Here is a 19,476-nt window from a genome sequence, read left to right as displayed (position 1 = left end):
AGAGCTCATCACTACCTACCAAAGGGCAATTAGAGATGGGCAATAAATGCTGGCTTTCCCAGTGATTCCCACATCCCATGAATGAATTAAAAAAATCCTAGACACTCGAAGGGCAGTAAATGTTTGGTGCCTGGCTTTGAAAGGAGTGTTATTGCTGCAATAAACCTTAGTGTGGACTCGGTTTCTGTTTTGAAATGGAGGTCTCCAGCTGAAGAATCGTGATTTTTGAACAGAATAAGAGTAAAGGTTGAAAGAAGTCAAAGAAAAGACTTGACTAATCAAGAATCAAAGTCATCTGAAACTTGGGTTCTGAAACATGGTAGATTGCAGGAGGAAATAAACAGCAAGACTTGAAAGGGCTTGCATTTATACCATGCCTTTTACAACCTCAGGATGTCCCAATAAGCTTCACAGCCAATGGGGTACATTGTAAAGTTTAGCCACTGTTGTATTATAGGGCAACATGGCAACCAATTTGCACAACGAAATAACTATTATATGGGGGGGAGATGGTGGTACAGTGGTAATGTAACTGAACTAGTAATCCAATGACGATGCCCAGACTAACGCTCTGGGGACATGGGTTCAAATCCCACCATGGCAGCTGGTGGAATTTAAATTCAATTAATAATTCTGGAATATAAATGGTGACCATGAAACTATCATTGATTGTCACAAAGACCCACCTGGTTCACTACTGCCCTTCAGGGAAGGAAATCTGCCATCCTTACCTGGTCTGGCCTACATGTGACTCCAGACCACAGCAATGTGGTTGACTCATTTCAATGGAATTCATTGCCACAGGAGGCTGTGGAGGCCAGGTCATTGAGTGTATTTAAGACCGAGATAGATAGGTTCTTGATTGGTAAGGGGATCAAAGGTTACGGGGAGAAGGCAGGAGAATAGGGTTGAGAAACTTATCAGCCATGATTGAATGGCGGAGCAGACTCGATGGGCCGAATGGCCTAATTTCTGCTCCTATGTCTTATAGTGCCCTCTGAGACATTCAGTTTGGGGTCATTTAAGGGTGGGCAACAAATGTTGGCTTTGCCAGCAATGCCCACACCCCATGAAACAAAAATAATATGTTTTTAGGGAGGGATGAATAATGGGCAGAGACAGGGGAGAAATATTCTTTGATACAGTGCCATGAGATCTTTTGCGTCCACCTGAGCAGGCAGACAGGGCCTCGGTTTAAAGTCTCACCCGAAAGATAACTCAAAGAAGGTTCTGAGGTGCTGGTAAAGAACAGTTTTGGAGTAGGGTACAGCAGGGTGAGTCCTGAATGACAGATTTTTACTTAATAACTTGTTATCGTTAAATAGTATGTGAGGGTTAAGATGCAGACTGTGAACTGAGCAAGCAGCTGAATGATCCCTCACATCATTGAAGCTTCCCTTTGTAAATCAATGCGACAAATTATTTTACCAGCTCCTTTCTGACCCATTAAAATGTTCCGCTGTCCTTCCTGATGCCTTCCAATAATGGAAGGGAGTATAATTGAGAGCTGCGCCCTGCAGAGACTGCTCAAACTCCCTCAAATAATCTCTCAAGGCTTGTTTGCTTGGCAACTGAGTGAGCCACATTCCCACTAGCTTGCTGAATTAGAAACCTGTTTGTCCCAGAGCCCGACTGTCGGGGGAGGAGAATGGGAGGGGGGGAACGGCGTAAAATTATAACATTGAAGCCACAAATCATTCCAAGCACAGCGGTTGGAACTTACACTTTTACTTTCAAGCTACTTTCAGTTTATCTGTCCTGATTTTCCAGGGTAGTGCTGTAGCGCGAAGAGTAAACTTTGAATAATAGCCTTCGCTGTCCAGCGAGTCGCACCTTCTGGAAAAAAGTCAACAGTGTTTGCACATTGTGGTTTCCCCAGGGGGCTGTTAAAGTACAGAGAGAGGAAGGATCACTAATTTATTCGCTTGCTCGTGAGGAGCTTAAGGGGTTGGGGAAGAGGAGAACGAGGCATCGTGGGACTTTGTGCTGCTCCTCTTGCCAGCCATAAATCCTAGAACCAGAGAACGGTTACAACGCGGATGAGGCCCTTTGGCCCGTCGCGCCTGTGCTGCCTCTCTGCACGACGCTGTGGTTGAGGTTTTCAGAATTCTCGCCCCTTGTTTTCAATTTGCCTTCATGACCTCCCCGCTCCCTGGGCGGAGTTTTTCGGCTCCCGTCGCCATGGGGGGGGCAGGGCCGGAAAGTGCAGCGAGCCATTAGGTTCGGCGGGACAGGAAGATCCCACTGATGGGAGGGTATCTCTGTCACCCGCTCAGGGTTGCCTCCGGGATTGACCTGGAGCCTCCAGGATTGAAGGTGAATCTCCAGGACACTGCTGTGTGCAACCCCTGGAGAAAAACTGTTGGGACGTTAAAAAAAAGATCGTTTTTGTTTCGTTTCCTTTGAACGTTTCTCTTCACTGGATGTAAAAATATTAAAAATAGGGGGACCAAAGGCTGCCGGGTTGACAAGTCAAGAATCATCTAATTGGCTAATGAGACTTTTTGCTTTTTGATTGGCGTAGGGAGGCAGTGCATAACAAGGAGGGATGTGTTGGCCGACCAATGGCTGGAGCATGGAAGCAAGTCATGTGATGAAACCTCCAGGAATACATTTAATCACAGTTGGCAACCCTAACCCACTCCAGCCCCACAAACCACCAAGATCCCTGTGCTTCTCCAATTCTAGTCTCTTGCGCATCCCCAACTTTAATCGCTCTCCCATTGGCGGCTGTGCCTTCAGTTACCTGGGCCCTAAGCTCAGGAATCCCCTCTCTAAACCCCTCTACCTCTCTACCTCAGAAGCTACTTGAAACCTACGTCTTTGATCTCTTTTGCTCATCTATCCTAATCTCTCCTCCAGTAGCTCGGTGTTAAACTTCGTTTGATATCCGTTCCTGTGAAGCGCCTTGGGGCGTTTTATACATTAAAGGTGCTATCTAAATGCAAGTTGTTGTTTTATTGATTGTGAATTTTTATTCAATCTTTTAAAGAAGTGAGGAAGAGAGACTTACATTTATATTGCACCTTTCATAACCACAGGACATACCAAAGCGCTTTCCAAAGCGATTACTTTTGAAGTGTAGTCAGGCAGCCAATTTACACACAGTAAACTCCCACAAACAGCAATGTGAAAATGACTGGACTAGTAATCCAGGGGCCTAGGCTAATGCTCTGGTTTCAATCAAGTCACCTCTTACTCTTAGTATTCCCTTAGTCCTGCACTGGAGTGTCTACCTAAATTTTTGTGTTCAGGTCCTGGGGTCGGACTTGAATCCACGAGGCGAGAGCGTTACCCACTGGGTCAGAGTGGACACTTTGCTACCCAGCCTTCCCAATTTCAAACGTAACCCTGCAGTGAACCACTAAGTGTCTGTGATCCAAAAGCAAGGACACACTTCAAGGCAGTCAATATTATAGGATAATATAAATAATGCATCGAATAGAGCCGGGGACTTGGTTGGGGGAGAGATGTGGTGTAAAGGGTTAATGTGAAATATGATAATAGACCGTGTACATCATCGGTGATGTAAGGTCACATGACAACAGAGCATTGTGAGGGTTGGTCCAAGGATAACCTAAGCTGAGACCCACCACGATGATGTCAGAAGTAGCGGTGAAGATAAACGTCACGCTAATGTTCCTAACCTCCGATGAAGATGAGAAGATTGAGGGCTGATCTGATCAAGGTGTATAAAATGTTAAAAGCAATTTGATAGGACGGTTGCAGAGAAACCGTTTTCTCTGGTGGGAGAATCCAAAACGAGGAGACGTTGCCGGGGATTTTCTGGCCCCTGTTGTGGTGGGAGCAGCTGGAAAGCCCTGCCCATAATCTAAAATTAGAATGAAATTAGACAGTGTGGTAGAAACATGGAATTCACTTCCCCAAAACGCTGTAGATGAGGCTGTGGAATTTTCAAGTCTGAGATGGATAGATTTTTGTTAGACAAACGTATTAAGGGATGTACAGCAAAGGTGGGTAAATGGGGCTGAGGTACAGGTCAGGCATGATCTGAAGGGCTGAATGGCCTTCTCCTGTTCTTTTGTTCCTACCAGAAGGATAAGAAAACATTCCGGCTGGGGGGAGAAAGGAAAAGAACTCGTTTCTCACCACCACCGCTGCTCTGTTCCGTTCTTCTGAATCTATCAAAGTGATCTTTCGGTTCTGATGAAAGGTTAAAACTGAAGCTTTGAACAATTTTCACTGCACAGGTTCTGACTGATCTGCTTCATATTCTCAGCTGAGTTGCATCTTCCTTTTTTTTTAATTTTTTCATGATATGTCAGCATCACTGGCAAGGCCAGACATAGCTGCCCACCCCTAACTGCCCTTGAACTGAACGGCTCGCTAGGCCATTTCAGGGGGCACTTAAGGGTCAACCACATGGGCTGTGGGTCTGGAGTCACATGTAGGCCAGACCAGGTAAGAACAGCAGATTTCCTTCCCTAAAGGGCATTACTGAACCGGGTGGGTTTTTATGACAATTGATGATGTTTTCACGGTCACCATTACTGGGGACTAGCTTTTAATTCCAGATTTACATCAGATTCAGTTTAAATTCTACCAGTTGCCATGGTGGGATTTAACCCCTGTTCCTAGAGCATTAGCCTAGGCCTCTGGATTACTAGTCCAACAACATTACCACCACACCCCAGCTACATGTAGGTTTGCTTGTATGTGTGTATATATAGTTATATGTGTGTGTGCGTATGTATGTACTTTGAGGCTGGAGAAATGGAAACTGTAATGATCATAGCATAGCCCATGGGGAAACATTTTGTTAAAAATTGAATTGCGAATACCTGAGGAGCTGATACCTGTCGATCTTTCATGGAGCTGTTTGTAGACCCAATCCTCAACGTTTCCAGAGGTGGGACACTGATAGGTGAGACATGATTGTACATTTTAAAGCATGAACTTGCATTTCAAAATCTCAGATCGCACCAGGGCGTTTGAGTCTGTAACTGTTTCTACAAAGGTTAATATCTTTACCTGAGATCTGATAGCATTGTAGGTTTTCTTTCCTTGCGGATGAATGGCGTGTAATGGGGGGGTGAAATTGTTGGGGGCTCTATCACTGCTCCCACTTTATTGATCATTAGCCCTTCCAATTAAATTAGTTGAATAACGGATACAACCATTGGAGGTGGAGGGTGGTGGGGGTGAGGGAAGGGATTGGCGGCTGCATTTAGTGACAATAGTATTCTACCCTGAGTTGGAGGTGAGTGGTTAATTGCCCCGTCAATCATGCCTGGAGGTGATGGGTGGATTGTAGGGACATAATCTGTGTGTAACTATCCTCCAATCCTGCATTTAACTGGAGAAATCATCCAGCTTTTATCAGGAGATGTTGCTGTGGTTTCTGTCATGAGTTCTGGTTGCTATAGTTCACAGAGACACTTTTTTAAAAAAAAAATAGACTCTGTAGACTGTTTGCTATGAAAGACTCACTGTGTAAGTCGCTCCACATATTTAACTCATTGGCTGACACAGTGATGTCACTAGATACTCTGGGTGAAATTGTCCATTCCTCTTTATTTTGACATCTCTCCATTACAACAGTGACTATACTTTAAAAAGCATTTCATTGGTTGTAAATTCATCAGGTGCAGTAGCATAGTGGTTAGTTTAATAAACTGGTAATCCCGAGGGCCAGGTGCTGCAGGGGTTTCCTATGCTTGATGAGTTCATGAGGATGGGTATAGACTCAGCACACGCTCATTGCTAAACACCAATGACATCTGCACTGTCTTGGCCAAGTTCTTCGGATGGATGATGACCACGTACCTATACTTTCTGTACAGTGAACTGGCCACAGCTTCATGACCTGCTGGACGTCTGTATGTCCGCTACAAATGAGACGGGACGATGGTGGACATTGACGCTAACGACTGAGAGACAGTTGCTGACGCTGTGACCCCTGGAGGTTGACTGTCTGGAAGGGCATCGGGAGAGCTGAGCAGAAACTGGAAGCTGAGCTGGCCGAGAAGAGGGCCCAGAGAAAACAGGGGCCAGTGAACCATGCACCTTCTCAGCCCCACTGTCTTCATCTGTGGCAAATACAGCAGAGGCTGCAATGCCAGAGTGGGGCTTCTGAGCCACACCAGGTGACGGTTAACACAGAGTTGACCACCACACCGTAAACCATCGTCTCATGAGATGGAAGGCTGCCAAGAGAATCCAGAGACCCAGGCTAATGACGAGCTCAAATTCCCACCATGGCAGTTGGGGAATTTAAAATCAGTTAATCAACATTGGAATAATAACTAAATAAATCTTGAATAAAAAGCTAGCGTTGGCAATGGAGACCATGAAACTACTGGATTGTCATTGGTAAACCACGCGGGCTTTTAATATCCTTCAGGGAAAGAAATCTGCCATTCTTACCTGGATTGGCCTGTATGTGACTCCAGACCCGCAACGTTACTGACTCTTAACTGCCCTCTGAAATGGCCCAGGAAAGCACTCAGTTATACCAAAACCGCTAAAACAGTCTGCAGCAATTCAGTTCATGGCAGCTTACCACCGCCTTCCCAAGGAAAATTAAGGATGGGCAACAACTGCTGGGCTCACCAGTGATGCCCGCATCCCGTGAATAAATAAAAAATAAAAATATTAATTTGGGACGTTGTGAAAGCTGCCCCATAAAATTTAAGTGACTGTTTTCTACCACACACACAATGCCCCCTTCGGCGATCCAAAGAACAGCCCTATCTGACTCGAAAGGTTAACTCCGTTTCTCCCTCCACAGGTCCTGCTGAGTATTTCCAGCACTTTCTGCTTTTATCTTTGTTGTGTCTCTCTGTACGAGAGTCTGTGTTGGGTTGCGGCAATGGGATAGCTCGGAAAAGATCTCATTTACAGATAATGACAAGCATTGTTCGATAGATGGATACCTAATTTGTAACCAGAGTTGTTCTTGTGAAGTTTCTCCTTTGGGAGATTGGCAAAATGTTGCTGCTTCTGTTTAATTGCTTCTTTATGTGTTTTATATAGCAGCATAACTAAGGGCTATTAAACGGAAAGAATTAGTGAAATTGTTTATCTTTCGCTGCAAGTGAATCCCATTGTACACAATAACTTTGTAAGTCTTGATGTGTCGGATTTAAAAACAATATGGTTGGCTTCAATAGAGTGTCTAGTTATTTGGAGATCCAGTTTTGAAGCGGTGACCTTGGCAATGTGGAGACAGCAGTTCAATAAAATCTGTCCTTCTTTTGAAAGCAGCACTTTAAGATTTAAAGTAATAAAATAATATAAATAATTATTCAGAACAGTGCTTGGGCAGCTACCCCACTTGAGTGACTTTAATTGTGACGAGCTACTCAGTTAAGTGCACCATTCCAATCTAAATGCCAGAGTCCAGATCCATTTAATGGTGGGTTTTGCACTGATTGACCGCAAATTGCCACTTTTAGACAACCGTGAGGCGTCAGGTGCTGCCAAAGAGCCCTTCCACTCCAACCACAGATTTACAAAATGATCTGTGTGTCTTATTGTTTTTTTGTAGGTACAAGCAACGCATCTGCCACGTTTGACATTGAGCCTGTGCCTACAGTTTGTAAGAACTACCCAATGAGTTGTGCTTCCCTGCTCTGTCCCCATAGCCCTACAGTGCTTTTTCCTTTTGAGTATTTATCCAATTCCTTTTTGAAAGTTCCTATTGGATCTGCTTCCACTACCCTTCCAGGCAGTGCATTGGCCGGTGCAGACACGATGGGCCGAATGACCTCCTTCTGTGCTGTAAATTTCTATGATTCAATGACACAGGGCACCTTAGGTGGCACAACTGCTCTGCCAGTGTTGCCGTTAGAGGTGCAATGGAATTTGAGATGATTGCCTTCACAAGGACAGTGTGGACTTGGCTCCACCAGGGGTTAATGGGTTGGGGTTGCGGGTGGGGGGGTAGTGGATATGGGGTGCGCATGCTTTGATTGAGTCAGGTCAGACCTATCGCCGCAATTTGCTGACCCGCGCTCATTTCGACCACTATTTGCAGCTAGATTTAGCGGATTCAGATTTCTCACCCTCCAGCCAGCCTGTCCATTGGTCACAGCAAGTCTCTGGATAATTGGAAACATCAGCCCGCTACAGACATTGACAAGGTGGGAGATGGTGGCATAGTGGTAATGTCACAGGATTGTAATTCAGTAGGCCCAGGTGAATAGGGGGTTCTGGTTCAATTCCCACCACAGCAGCTGGTGGAAGTTATATCCAATATTGGAATATAAAGCTAGTCTCAGTAATGGTCACTATGAAACTTAGCATTGATTGTTGTCCAATTCACTAATGCCCCTTAGGGAAAGAAATCTGCCATCCTCACCTGGTCTGGCCTACATGTGACTCCAGGCCACATAGCAATGTGGTTAACTCGTAACTGCTCCCTGAAATGTGCAACAAGCCATTCTGTTGTATTAAGCTGCTATTGTGGTGCATCTGTACCAGGTGGACTGCAATGTTTCAAGAAGATGGCTCACCACCATCTTCTGAAGGGCACTCAGGGATGGGCAATAAATGCTGGCCTTGCCTGTGATGCCCACATCTGCAGAATGAATAAAAGAAAAACTTGCATTAAATGATTTCCTTTCTTTGAACTGAAAATGACAAGTCCACCAGTGAGGAGATAAATGAACTCATGATTGCCTTTCCCAGCATTTTTTGGGGTTTACTCCAATGAACTCATCTTTGTATTTTATTAACGATCTCGCCACAGAAAGGGATGAAACTGAATTCAATAGACGTGGTCCTTTGCGTTGCTAACACCAGGAAACAATATAACCATGAAAGCTAAAAGCAAAATACTGCAGATGCTGGAAGTCTGAAATAAAAACAGAAAATGCTGGAAAAACTCAGGTCAGGCAGCATCTGTGGAGAGAGAAACAGAGATAACATTTCGAGTCTGGTGCGGAACACCTTCGGTCTGTCCGCAAGCATGACCCAGACCTCCCTGTCGCTTGCCATTTCAACACACCACCCTGCTCTCATGCCCACATGTCCCTCCTTGGCCTGCTGCAATGTTCCAGTGAAGCTCAACGCAAACTGGAGGAACAGCACCTCATCTTCCGACTAGGCACTTTACCGCCTTCCAGACTTAACGTTGAGTTCAACAACTTCAGACCATGAACTCTCTCTCCTCCCTCTTGACCCTCTTTTTAATCCAATTTTTATTTATCTATTTTTATTTATTTATGTTTAAATTTTATTTTATTCTTTTATTGATTTGTTCATTTTTTAAAAATCCTTTTCCCCCAAACCCCCCAGCTAGGGACATCTGCCACATGTTTTTATGTTTTGCTTTGACAGAGTGTTGACCTTTGTTCTGCTATTAACACCCTCTGCTACCTTACCTTTATGCAACCTTCTTTACTCTTTACCACTACCATTAACTCTGCACGACATCTTGTGTCCATGACATCTTTGTCAATCTCCCCTTAGCTCCCAACCTGTCCCTGACCTTCTATCTCACTCCATCTGCTGCGACCCCTCTTAAACAGTATAAAATCTATCGCACTTCTCCTCTTTAGCTCTGAAGAAACGTTAACCCTGTTTCTCTCTCCACCGATGCTGCCAGACCTGCTGAGTTTTTCTCCAGCATTTTCTGTAACCGTGAAAGCTACTGGGTTGGAGGCTCCCTCTCTCCAGCTTCTTCAAATTTAAGAGATAGATCAAGCAGCCTGTCCACCAAAGTGGGTGAGGGGGCCCTCCACAGGGTAGCCTGTGGCTGCAGCTAAAGCCTGGCATGTGGGGAGGGGCCTCTAAGGCAGCTACACTGTTCCCTGACACCTCCAGGGACCTAGAGGCTGCCTAAAAATTCCAGGGGGACTCCAACAATAGGCCTTTAATTCGTTGAAATAAAAACAGAAAACTCTGGAAAAACTCAACAGGTTTGGCAGCGTCCGTGGAGAGAGAGAAATGGGCTTAATGTTTTGAGTCCAGTATGACTCTTCTTCGGAACACGATTCAACTTTAATTAGCTGAATCAGCTATCTTCCACTTGTCCCCCTCCTCCTGCCCTTACCCCAGCCCCATCCCGCCTCCCGAAAAATGGCCCTGGGCAGGATGGAGAATGGGAACTGGCATGCTGGAGGGTGGTGGGGTAGGGGGGGGCGTGAAAATCCATACCTACCCACCTCCGTGTCCACCCCCATCGCAACCTAAAATTCAGCCCCAAATCTGAAAACCCTTCTCTATACAAAGGGTCCTGGGAATCTGGAACCCTCTCCCTTAAAAGGCTCTGCAAGTTCCTTGGCGCTGAGATTGACAAATTTATGTTGGATAGGGGTATCAAGGGAACAAAAGGGGGAGTAAATGGAGTTGAGGTGCAGATCAGCTGTGGACCAATTGAATAGTGAAGTAGGCTTGAGGGGCTGAATGGCCTCCGCCTGTTGAGTTTTTTTTTACAAGAAACATTCTTCATTCACAAAATTTGTAAAGGCACCTTAATATAACAGTTCAAATTTGAAATTACACAAATTGCAATATAGATCAGTTTCTTTCAATATAGCGCACGAGGCGCCTCAGTACACTTGGATTCTTAGGTTATATTTACAATGTACATTTACATTTATGTTTCATGCACATTTACATTAGATGTCATGGTCTGGTGCATACAGCCCAAGGGGTTTTACACCATTTCCAGCCCCTCTGTATACCATGAGGGGAGGGCCTTGGGCAATGGCCTTTCCCTCATCGAGCCTCTGTGGTGGCGGCTGCCCCAAAAAGTTTAGTGCGTCCCTCAGCATGTAGTCCTGGACCTTGGAATGTGCCAGTCTGCAACAACTGGTCATTGGCACTGCAAGAGAAGCAAGTTTTGGGCAGACCAAAGAGAGCTGATGGTCCAGAAGTAGTTGGTGTTTGCCTCACTGTGCGTCCCTGGGAACAGCCAGTGGAGCACTGAGCCTATCCCCCCTCCTCGACCTTACTCACTCACTCATTCACTCACTCCTGTAGGAGCCTACAGTAACTTTCCCTCTCCTTTTACCATCATGCTATCTAAATGCCCGTGAAGATGCTCCGGAGATTTTGCCTGTGTTATTTTCACCAGAAGACCATCATGCCAAGGAGCGCTTTGTGACATCAGCCTTGATGTTACCTTTGCCCAGTTTGAATCTTGGCCCCCACTCATCTGGGGGCAGAATTTTGCCCTTGGCGGGGGTGCGTGGCAGGGGCAGGTGGGGGTGGGTGGGAAGCGGCGGGGGCGGGTGGGGGCGGGTGGGAAGCGGAGGGGGCCGGGTGGGGGCGGGTGGGAAGCGGAGGGGGCCGGGTGGGGGCGGGTGGGAAGCGGAGGGGGCCGGGTGGGGGCGGGTGGGAAGCCGCGGGGGCGGGTGGGAAGCCGCGGGGGCGGGTGGGAAGCGGCGGGGGAGGGTGGGGGTGGGTGGGAATTTGCGGGGGCGGGTGGGGGCAGGCGGGAAGCCGCGGGGGTGGGTGGGGGTGGGTGGGACCGGGCGGGGGTGGGTGGGAAGCCGCGGGGCGGGGTGGGGGTGAGGGTGGGTGGGAAGCCGCCCGCTGCCCGCGATCGGCACCGCTCCGCGATTTCACGCTGCGGGCCAATTAAGGCTCCAGATTCACCATTTCTATTTCTCTTTAGCGTTTTGTGGGAGTTATATAAACGCTTACCATCTTTTGGAGTGAGTTCGACATCCCATGTTACCCGGCCTCAACGGCTTCTAATCCGCTCCTCGAATCACAGCTCCTTAGCATCTCTGTTTCCTCAGAGAGGAATCGCGATGGCTTCAGTTCAGTTCTCATCTCGCCTTTTTCGACAAAGTTCATCCCCCCACCGCCCGCCCCCCACCCCCCCAACCCCCGCTTGACGCCGTAGTCGGGAACTTGACGGTTTTCACTTCTCACGGGACAATGCGCGGAGTGGGATTTTAGCCATGGGTACGCCTGTCACGTACACTAAGGCCATTAACCTTTCCACTGACACTCGCTCACACAAAGGCCAGTGTCGGCAGCTGAGCTGAGTTACCCTGAGGGGGAAGGGACTCCCCCATCTCTCTCTCTCTCTCTCTCTTTTCTCCCCTCCCGGCCACTCATAGGCATCTTTTCTTTTGTTAAAAAATAAAAAATAAAAATGTGCTCTATTAGCTTTCGCGATTTTGCCAGGCAGGGTGGATATTTCAGCACAAACTGGGGAACGCGCCCCACCAGCTGGCATCTGCCGGTCTGCTGGTTCGTGCACTTTCCATTGACTGGGACCAGGCAGCGTTTGAAAGGCTATTAATTATCCATCCCTTGTTTCCCCATTGCAGCCCCCTGAGAGATTTAGCTGCCTTGGTGACCTCTTTGCTGCTGCTCTGTTTGCATTCCCAGAGCTCTCCCAGACAGTTTGAAAAAAAAACGCAGCACGGGTTGTTGCTTGTGTGATATATTACCCTATTACTGGGAGATGCCGGGTGAACCACATAGTGAACCCATTTACCGCCGAATGGAGAGACAGTCGTCAGCTACAGACTTGAGGGAGCAGTTGCCAACCCTCCGGAATTGCCCTGGAGTTTCCAGGGATTAAAGATTAATCTCCAGGACTTGCCAGCAAACCCAAGAGAGAAAAAAAATCACACAGGATTAAAAAAAAAACTTCTTTGAACGCTAGTTATACGTATATTGGATGTGTGTGGGGGGTGGAGAAGAACGAGAAGAACGACCGATGGTCACGAATCATCCAATCGTATAATGAAGAGGCGTTTGGTTTTCTGATGGATGTGTCGGGTGACCAAGAGAGGAGGGGAGGGCGTTGGAAACAATAGGAGGTTAAACCTCCAGGATTGTGCCCAACTGGAGTTGGCAACCCTAACTGGGGTGTGGGGCGTCGCTGGCTAGTCCAGCATTTATTCCCTGTCCCTACTCGCCCTTGAGAAGGTGGCGGTGAGCTGCCTTTGTGAACCGCTGCAGTCCCTGTGGTGTATGTTTTCATTCCTTTTCGGCTTTTTTAGGGGCTGGCTGCAACCGAGTTGCTTGCTAGGCCATTTCAGAGGGCATTGCTGTGGATCTGGAGTCACATGTAGGCCAGACCAGGTAAGGACAGCAGATTTCCTTCCAGAAAGGGCATTAGTCAACCAGATGTGTTTTTACAACAATGGTTTTGTGGTTATCATTAGACTTTTAATTGCAGATTTTTATTGAATTCAAATTCCACTATCAGCCATGATGGGGATTTGAACCCAAGTTCCCAGTGTGTTACCCTGGGTCTCTGGATCACTAGTCCAGTGACAATACCATTATTCCACTGCCTCCCCCTAAATTGGCCAATGAGCAATGAAGAAACTGTCAGGTGAATTGTTGTCCGATCTGTATGAAACTCATTTGAGTATGTGTCCCTACCTTTCCCCCTCGACTATTCCAGCCCTCCAATGAATTAGTATCATCCAGTGAGGTCTTACCCCTTGAAGAACACAGAAGTCCTAGCTTTGATCCCCAGTCGGTGTCTCCACAAAATGACACCTGTCTTGACCCCTACCTTAGCTGGGCTGATGCTGAAACCTTCATCTTTGCTTTTGTTGCCTCAGAACTCGAGCATTCCAATGCTCACCTGCTGGCCAGCCTTCCGACCTCATAACCTTGAGCTCATCCAAACATCTGCTGCCTGTATCCTAACTCACACCGACTCTTGTCTGCCTATCGCCACTGTGCTCACTGACCTACAATAGGCTTCTGGCCTGGCAACGCCTCAAATTTAAGTTGTTATCCTTCATCCCTCCCAATCGCTGAAACCTTCACCAGCTCTACAACTGTCCAAGATCTCTGAATTCATCCAATTCTGGGTTCTTGTGCATTCCACCATCCTTCTGTTGTTCCACTGTTGGCAGCCATGCCTTCAGCTGTCCAGGCCCTAGGCACTATAATACCTTCCCTAAACCTCCCCACCTCTCTCTCTCCCTTTGAGACGCTCCTTAATCTCTACCTCTTTTTTGCCAAGCTTTTGGTCACCTGTCTTAATGTCTCTTCTTTTGGCTCAGTGTCCATTAGGTCATGATGGTCTGTTAGCTCTGAAGAAGAGTCATACAGACTCAAAACGTTAACTCTTTTTCTCCCTTCACCGATGCTGTTAGCCCTGCTGAGTTTTTCCAGCATTTTCTGCTTTTGCTTCAATAAACCGGGTCATGGAGCAACAAGTCAAGCCCTGGGGACCACAGTTTAGGAAGAATGTGAAGCTATTAGCGAGGATGCAGAAAAGATTTATGAGAATGGTTCCAGGGACGAGGGACTTCAGTTATGTTTTTTAGATTAGAGATTCGTAGAATCATAGAAAGTTTACGGTGCAGAAAGAGGCCACTTGGCCCATCATGTCTGCACCGACAGAGAAAAGAGCCACCCAGCCTAATCCCACTTTGCAGCATTTGGTCCGTATCCCTGCAGGTTACGGCACTTGAGGTGCATATCCAGACACCTTTTAAATGAGTTGAGGGTTTCTGTCTCTACTGCCCTTTCAGGCAGTGAGTTCCAGACCCTTACCACTCTCTGGATGAAAAACGTTTTCCTCATCTCCCCTCTAACCCTTCTACCAATCACTTTAAATCTATGTCCTGTGGTCACTGATCTCGCTGCTAAGGGGGATAGGCTCTTCCCATCCAGTCTAGCCAGGCCCCTCACAACTTTGTACATCTCAATCAAATCTCCCCACAGCCTCCTCTGTTCCAAGGAGAACAACCCCAGCCTATCCAAGGGGTTGTTTTCCTTACAGAACTGAAGATTAAGGGAAGATAGAGATATTCAAAATCACGAGGGATCTGTACAGAGTAGGTAGGGAGAAACTATTCCCATTGACAGAAGAGTCGGGAACCAGGGCACATCGACTTAAGGTGATCGGTAAAAGGGGGAAGTGGCGATATGAGGAAAAACTTTTTTCTTGTGTAGTGAATGACTAAGACCAGGAGTGCGCTGCCTGAGATTGTGGTGGAGGCAAATTCAATCGTAGCTCTCAAAAGGAAATTGGATAATTATCTGAAGAGGAAAGATTTGCAGGGGAAAGAGTGGGGGGAGTGGGACAAGCTGAGATGCTCTTGCAGATAGCTGGCACAGGCAATGATGGGCTGAATGGCCTCCCCTCTGCGCTGTAAGAATTCTGTGATCCTATAGGTAGTTTGTAGGCTGACGCCAGGAAAATAGAATGATACGGTACAGAGGGAAGCCATTCGTCTCATTGTTCCTGTGCTGCCTCTTTGAAACTGCTTAGCCCCACTCCATCTGCCTTTCCCCAATTGCACTGTAAACTTTCCTTGACATGTATATACCCTTTATGAGCTTGCTTCCACCGTTGCTTCAGGCAGTGCATTCCCGGTAAGCAAGAAAGCCCTCAGATTGTCGCAGGGACTCAGTGACATTCGCCCGGGGGGAGGGAACCTGTCATGCTAGACGTGAATCCGGCCTTTATGTGACTCTCCTCCCACCCTCCGCGGTTGACTTTAGGTGCCCACGGAGCAATCGGGGATGGGCCACAGCTCCTGCCTTGCAGGGTTGCTCACATCCCATGAACAAATCAATTAATAAAAGTGTCCAAAAGTACTTCTATATTCACAGCCTCAGCTCACACAGGAAGGCTGGCAACTCAGCTGGGCACCTGTATGTCAGCAATTTCAAGGGTATTTGTTGGGTGGGTGGTGGGAAGAGTGTATCCATGCTACTGGTAAGGGAAAGTTGTTGAAAGAGTTTAAAACCATCAAGGACAGAGCTGCCAAGTGTTTTCTAAATAAATTTTGGAGACATTATTGGGAAAAGTAAACTGACCTTGGCTTTATCATTTGTTTTTTTATCCTTCACTTTTATAACCCTTAGTACCGTTGAGCTCTCCTCACTTTCCTCTGAGCCAGGAGAATTGTGTATTCAAGCACCCCCCACCCCCCTCCAGTATGTAATCCAGGCAGGTGCTGAGCACAGACTGCTTAAACTTTCACAGCAAACACCCTTCACAAACTTGACCTCCTCCTTGGGGAGACGGTGGCATGGTGGTATTTGTCAGTGGGGCAGTAATCCAGAGACCATGGCAGATGGTGGAATTTGAATTCAATAAAAATCTGGAATTAAAAGTCTGATGATGAATTGATTGTCGTAAAAAACCCACCTGGTTCATTTAGGGAAGGAAACCTGGTCTGGCCTACATGTGACTCCAGACTCACATTGACTCTTAAATGCCCTCTGAATAAGGGCAGTTAGGAATGGGCAATGCTGGCCGAGCCAGAGACGCCCACATCCCACAAATGAATTTTAAAAAGGTCTTCCCGCACCCAAACTTGCACCACAATCCCATTCACCCACCGACTGATTCCAGGGATGAGGGTTCATCCTACGAGGCAAGGCTGAGCAGGTTGGGCCTATACTCATTGGAATTTAGAAGAATGAGAGGTGATCTTATTGAAACAAAGATTTGGTGGGGGGGTGCTTGACAGGGTGGATGCTGAGTAGATGTTTCCCCTCGTTGGGGTGAGCTAGAACTAGGGGGTCACGGTTTTAAAATAAGGGGTCCTCCCACCTAAGATGGAGATGTGGAGAAAGGAGGATCATTAGTTTGTGGAATTCTCATCCACAGAGAGCTGTGGAGGTTGGGTCATTGAATATATTGTGCTCGAATACTCCCCACTTGCCTGGGTGAGTGCAGCTCCAACAACACTCAAGAAGCTCAACACCATCCAGGACAAAGCAGCCCACTTGATTGGCTCCTCACCCACAAACATTCACTCCCTCCACCACCGACGCACAGTGGCAGCAGTGTGTACCATCTACAAGATGCACTGCAGGAACTCAGCAAGCCTCCAAACCTTCCAAACCCACGACTGCTACCGTCTAGAAGGACCAAGGCAGCAGATGCACGGGAACACCACCACAGGGAAGTTCCCCTCCAAGCCAACACTAGCCTGACTTGAAAATATATCGCTGTTCTTCCACTGTCACTGGGTCAAAATCCCGGAACTCCCTTCCTAACAGCACTGTGGGTGTACCTACACCACATGGACTGCAGCAGTTGGAAAAGGCAGCTCACTACCACCTTCTCAAGGGCAATTAGGGATGAGCAATAAATGCTGGCCCAGCCAGCGAAGCCCACATCCCGTGAATGAATAAAAAAAAATTCAAGACTGATTTAGCAGATTTTTGATTGACAAGGGAGTTAGGGGTTATGCAGCAAAAACAGAAAACGCTGGGAAAACTCAGCAGGTCTGGCAGCATCTGTGGAGAGACAAACCGAGTTAATGTTTCAAATCCGTATGAAGAGTCATACAGACTCGAAACGTTAACTCTGTATCTCCACAGATGCTGCCAGACCTGCTGAGTTTTCCCAGCGTTTTCTGTTTTTATTTCAGATTTCCAGCATCTGCAGTACTTTGCTTTTGCTTGAGGGTTGTGGGGAGCAGGCGAGGAAGTGGGGTTAAGGCCACAGTTAAATCAGCTGTGATCCTATTGGATGGCGGGGCAGGCTCGAAGGGCCGAATGGCCTTCCTCCTCCTATTTCTTAGGTTCTTGTGTTCACCCCTGACCTACTTTGTTTCCCAGTCTATGGACGATTCAAGTGTAAAATTCTCACCCTGCTGTTCAGTGGCCTCATTCCTCCCTGTCTCTGTAACCTCCAACAAACTTACCATCCTCTGAGATCTCTGCTTTCCTCCAATTCTGGCCTCACGTGCTTTCCTGCCCACCATCCGTGCACCTGCGTTCAGCTGTCTAGGTCCTGAGCTTTGGGCTTTTCTTCTGAAGCCTCTTTGCCTCTCCACCTCTACGTCCTCCTTTAAGATGCTGCTCAGAGATCTACCTCTTCTGGCCGCCTTGTCTTCTTTAATGTCTTCTCCTTTGGCTCAGTGTCAAAATTTATCTAATAATCGCCCCCGTGAAGTGCCTTGGATGTTTTACAACATTTCAGCTGCTGTCTTAATTGCGAGTTGTCATTGTTGCCACGTTTCGGGTAGGACATCAAACATTAAACAATCATAAATCTGCCAGTTCTATTGGTTCAGGTGACCTCTCTTCATAGCAACTCATCGAATATGTGAAGGGACCTGAAATATGGGATGGGCTGACGTGTAAAACCCCTATTTTTTTGTTTGTTCTGTCAATGTTGCTAGTTTTGGATGTGAAGGTGCAGAATTTCAATCATCATACTTTCAATTTAAGGAAAAGAAACCTAAAAAAAAACCCTAAGGATGTGAGTAAAGAACAAGATCACTTACAGATTTGGTGAAAGGTTTACATTAAAATTATAAATATCACCCCAAAACCACTAAAGTGCAACATAAAGTATATTTACAGAAAGCGTAATGGATATTAGGATTTAATACTGGGCACGAATACAATCGAAAGATACATCATATCCTGACCATCACATTACTCCAGTGTTGTGTGTATTAACATATTTTAAAAGTGTTGGCTTTTGTTCAATTTTACATCCATTTTATACTAACACATTTGAATAGTACACATGTTACAATATGTCAGTAGCTGATCCATTGCTTTTGATGGTTTGGAACCCTTGCTGCTATATGCTACTCTGCAAGGAACATGTTGGTGTTGGTGCCCTCAGTGCCCTGGGCTAAGGATGGGGAAGGGTCAAGTTCAATTGTGTTGGCTCCATTTTGTGGCCACGTGAGCACTGTGCCCGAGGGTGCCCGCGAGACTGCAAGAAAGAACTTACATTTATAACACTTCACGACCTCAGGATGTCCCAGAGCGCTTTACACTCAACGAAGCACTTTTGAAGCATAGTCACTGTTGTAAAGTAGGAAACAGGGCAGTGTGCTTGATTGGCACTCCATCCACCACCTTAAATATCTACTTCCTCCACCACGATGCACAGTGGCAGCAGTGTGCACCATTTACAAAATGCACTGCAGCAACTCACCAAGGGTCCTTTGACAGCACTTTCCAAACCTGCGACCTCCACCACTTAGAAGGACAAGGGCAGCAGACACATGGGAACACCACCACCTGCAAGTTCCCTTCCAAGCCACTCACCATCCTGACTTGGAAATATGTCGCCGTTCCTTCACTGTCACTGGAACTCCCTCCCTGACAGCACTGTGGGTGTACCTACACCACAGGGACTGCAGCGGTTCAAGAAGGCAGCTCACCACCACCTTCCTGAGGACAATTAGGAATGGGAAATAAATGCTGGCCTAGCAAACAATGCTCACAGCCCAAGAACGAATGAAAAAGCCAAAGTGTACACAGCAAGCTCCGGTATATAACAACATGATCGTCTGTTATCTTGATAAATGTTAGTCCAGGACTTGGGGAGGATTCCCTTACTCTTTATTAGATAATGCCATGGAATCTTTTACATCCACCTGAGGGGGCAAAGCGGTGATGGTGGGAGGAGGCTGAAGGGGGGAGGCGGGCAGCCCCAGTTTAAGGGTCCCATCCGAAAGACGGAACCTCCCTCAATATGGGCAGTGGGAGCTTCGATGCTCAAGTCTCTGTCGTGAGTCTTCAACCCGAACTCCTGATCCGGAGGCAGGATCGCTCCAAAGGAGCCTTAACCCAGCACTTTCACAG

The 19,476-nt window shown here is 47.0% G+C and overlaps 1 protein-coding gene across 2 annotated transcripts in view; it reads left to right on the top strand.

Moving 5' to 3' along the window:
- Positions 1-19,476, top strand: part of sema5ba (sema domain, seven thrombospondin repeats (type 1 and type 1-like), transmembrane domain (TM) and short cytoplasmic domain, (semaphorin) 5Ba) — a 344,144-nt gene that overhangs the window by 29,732 nt on the left and 294,936 nt on the right. The gene's annotated exons all lie outside the window — the stretch shown is intronic.

The sequence above is a fragment of the Cetorhinus maximus genome, chromosome 11, assembly GCF_964194155.1.
Source record: "Cetorhinus maximus chromosome 11, sCetMax3.hap1.1, whole genome shotgun sequence".
Taxonomy (NCBI): domain Eukaryota; kingdom Metazoa; phylum Chordata; class Chondrichthyes; order Lamniformes; family Cetorhinidae; genus Cetorhinus; species Cetorhinus maximus.
Note: the sequence above shows the minus strand (reverse complement) of the source record. Positions and strands in the feature narration are given on the sequence as shown.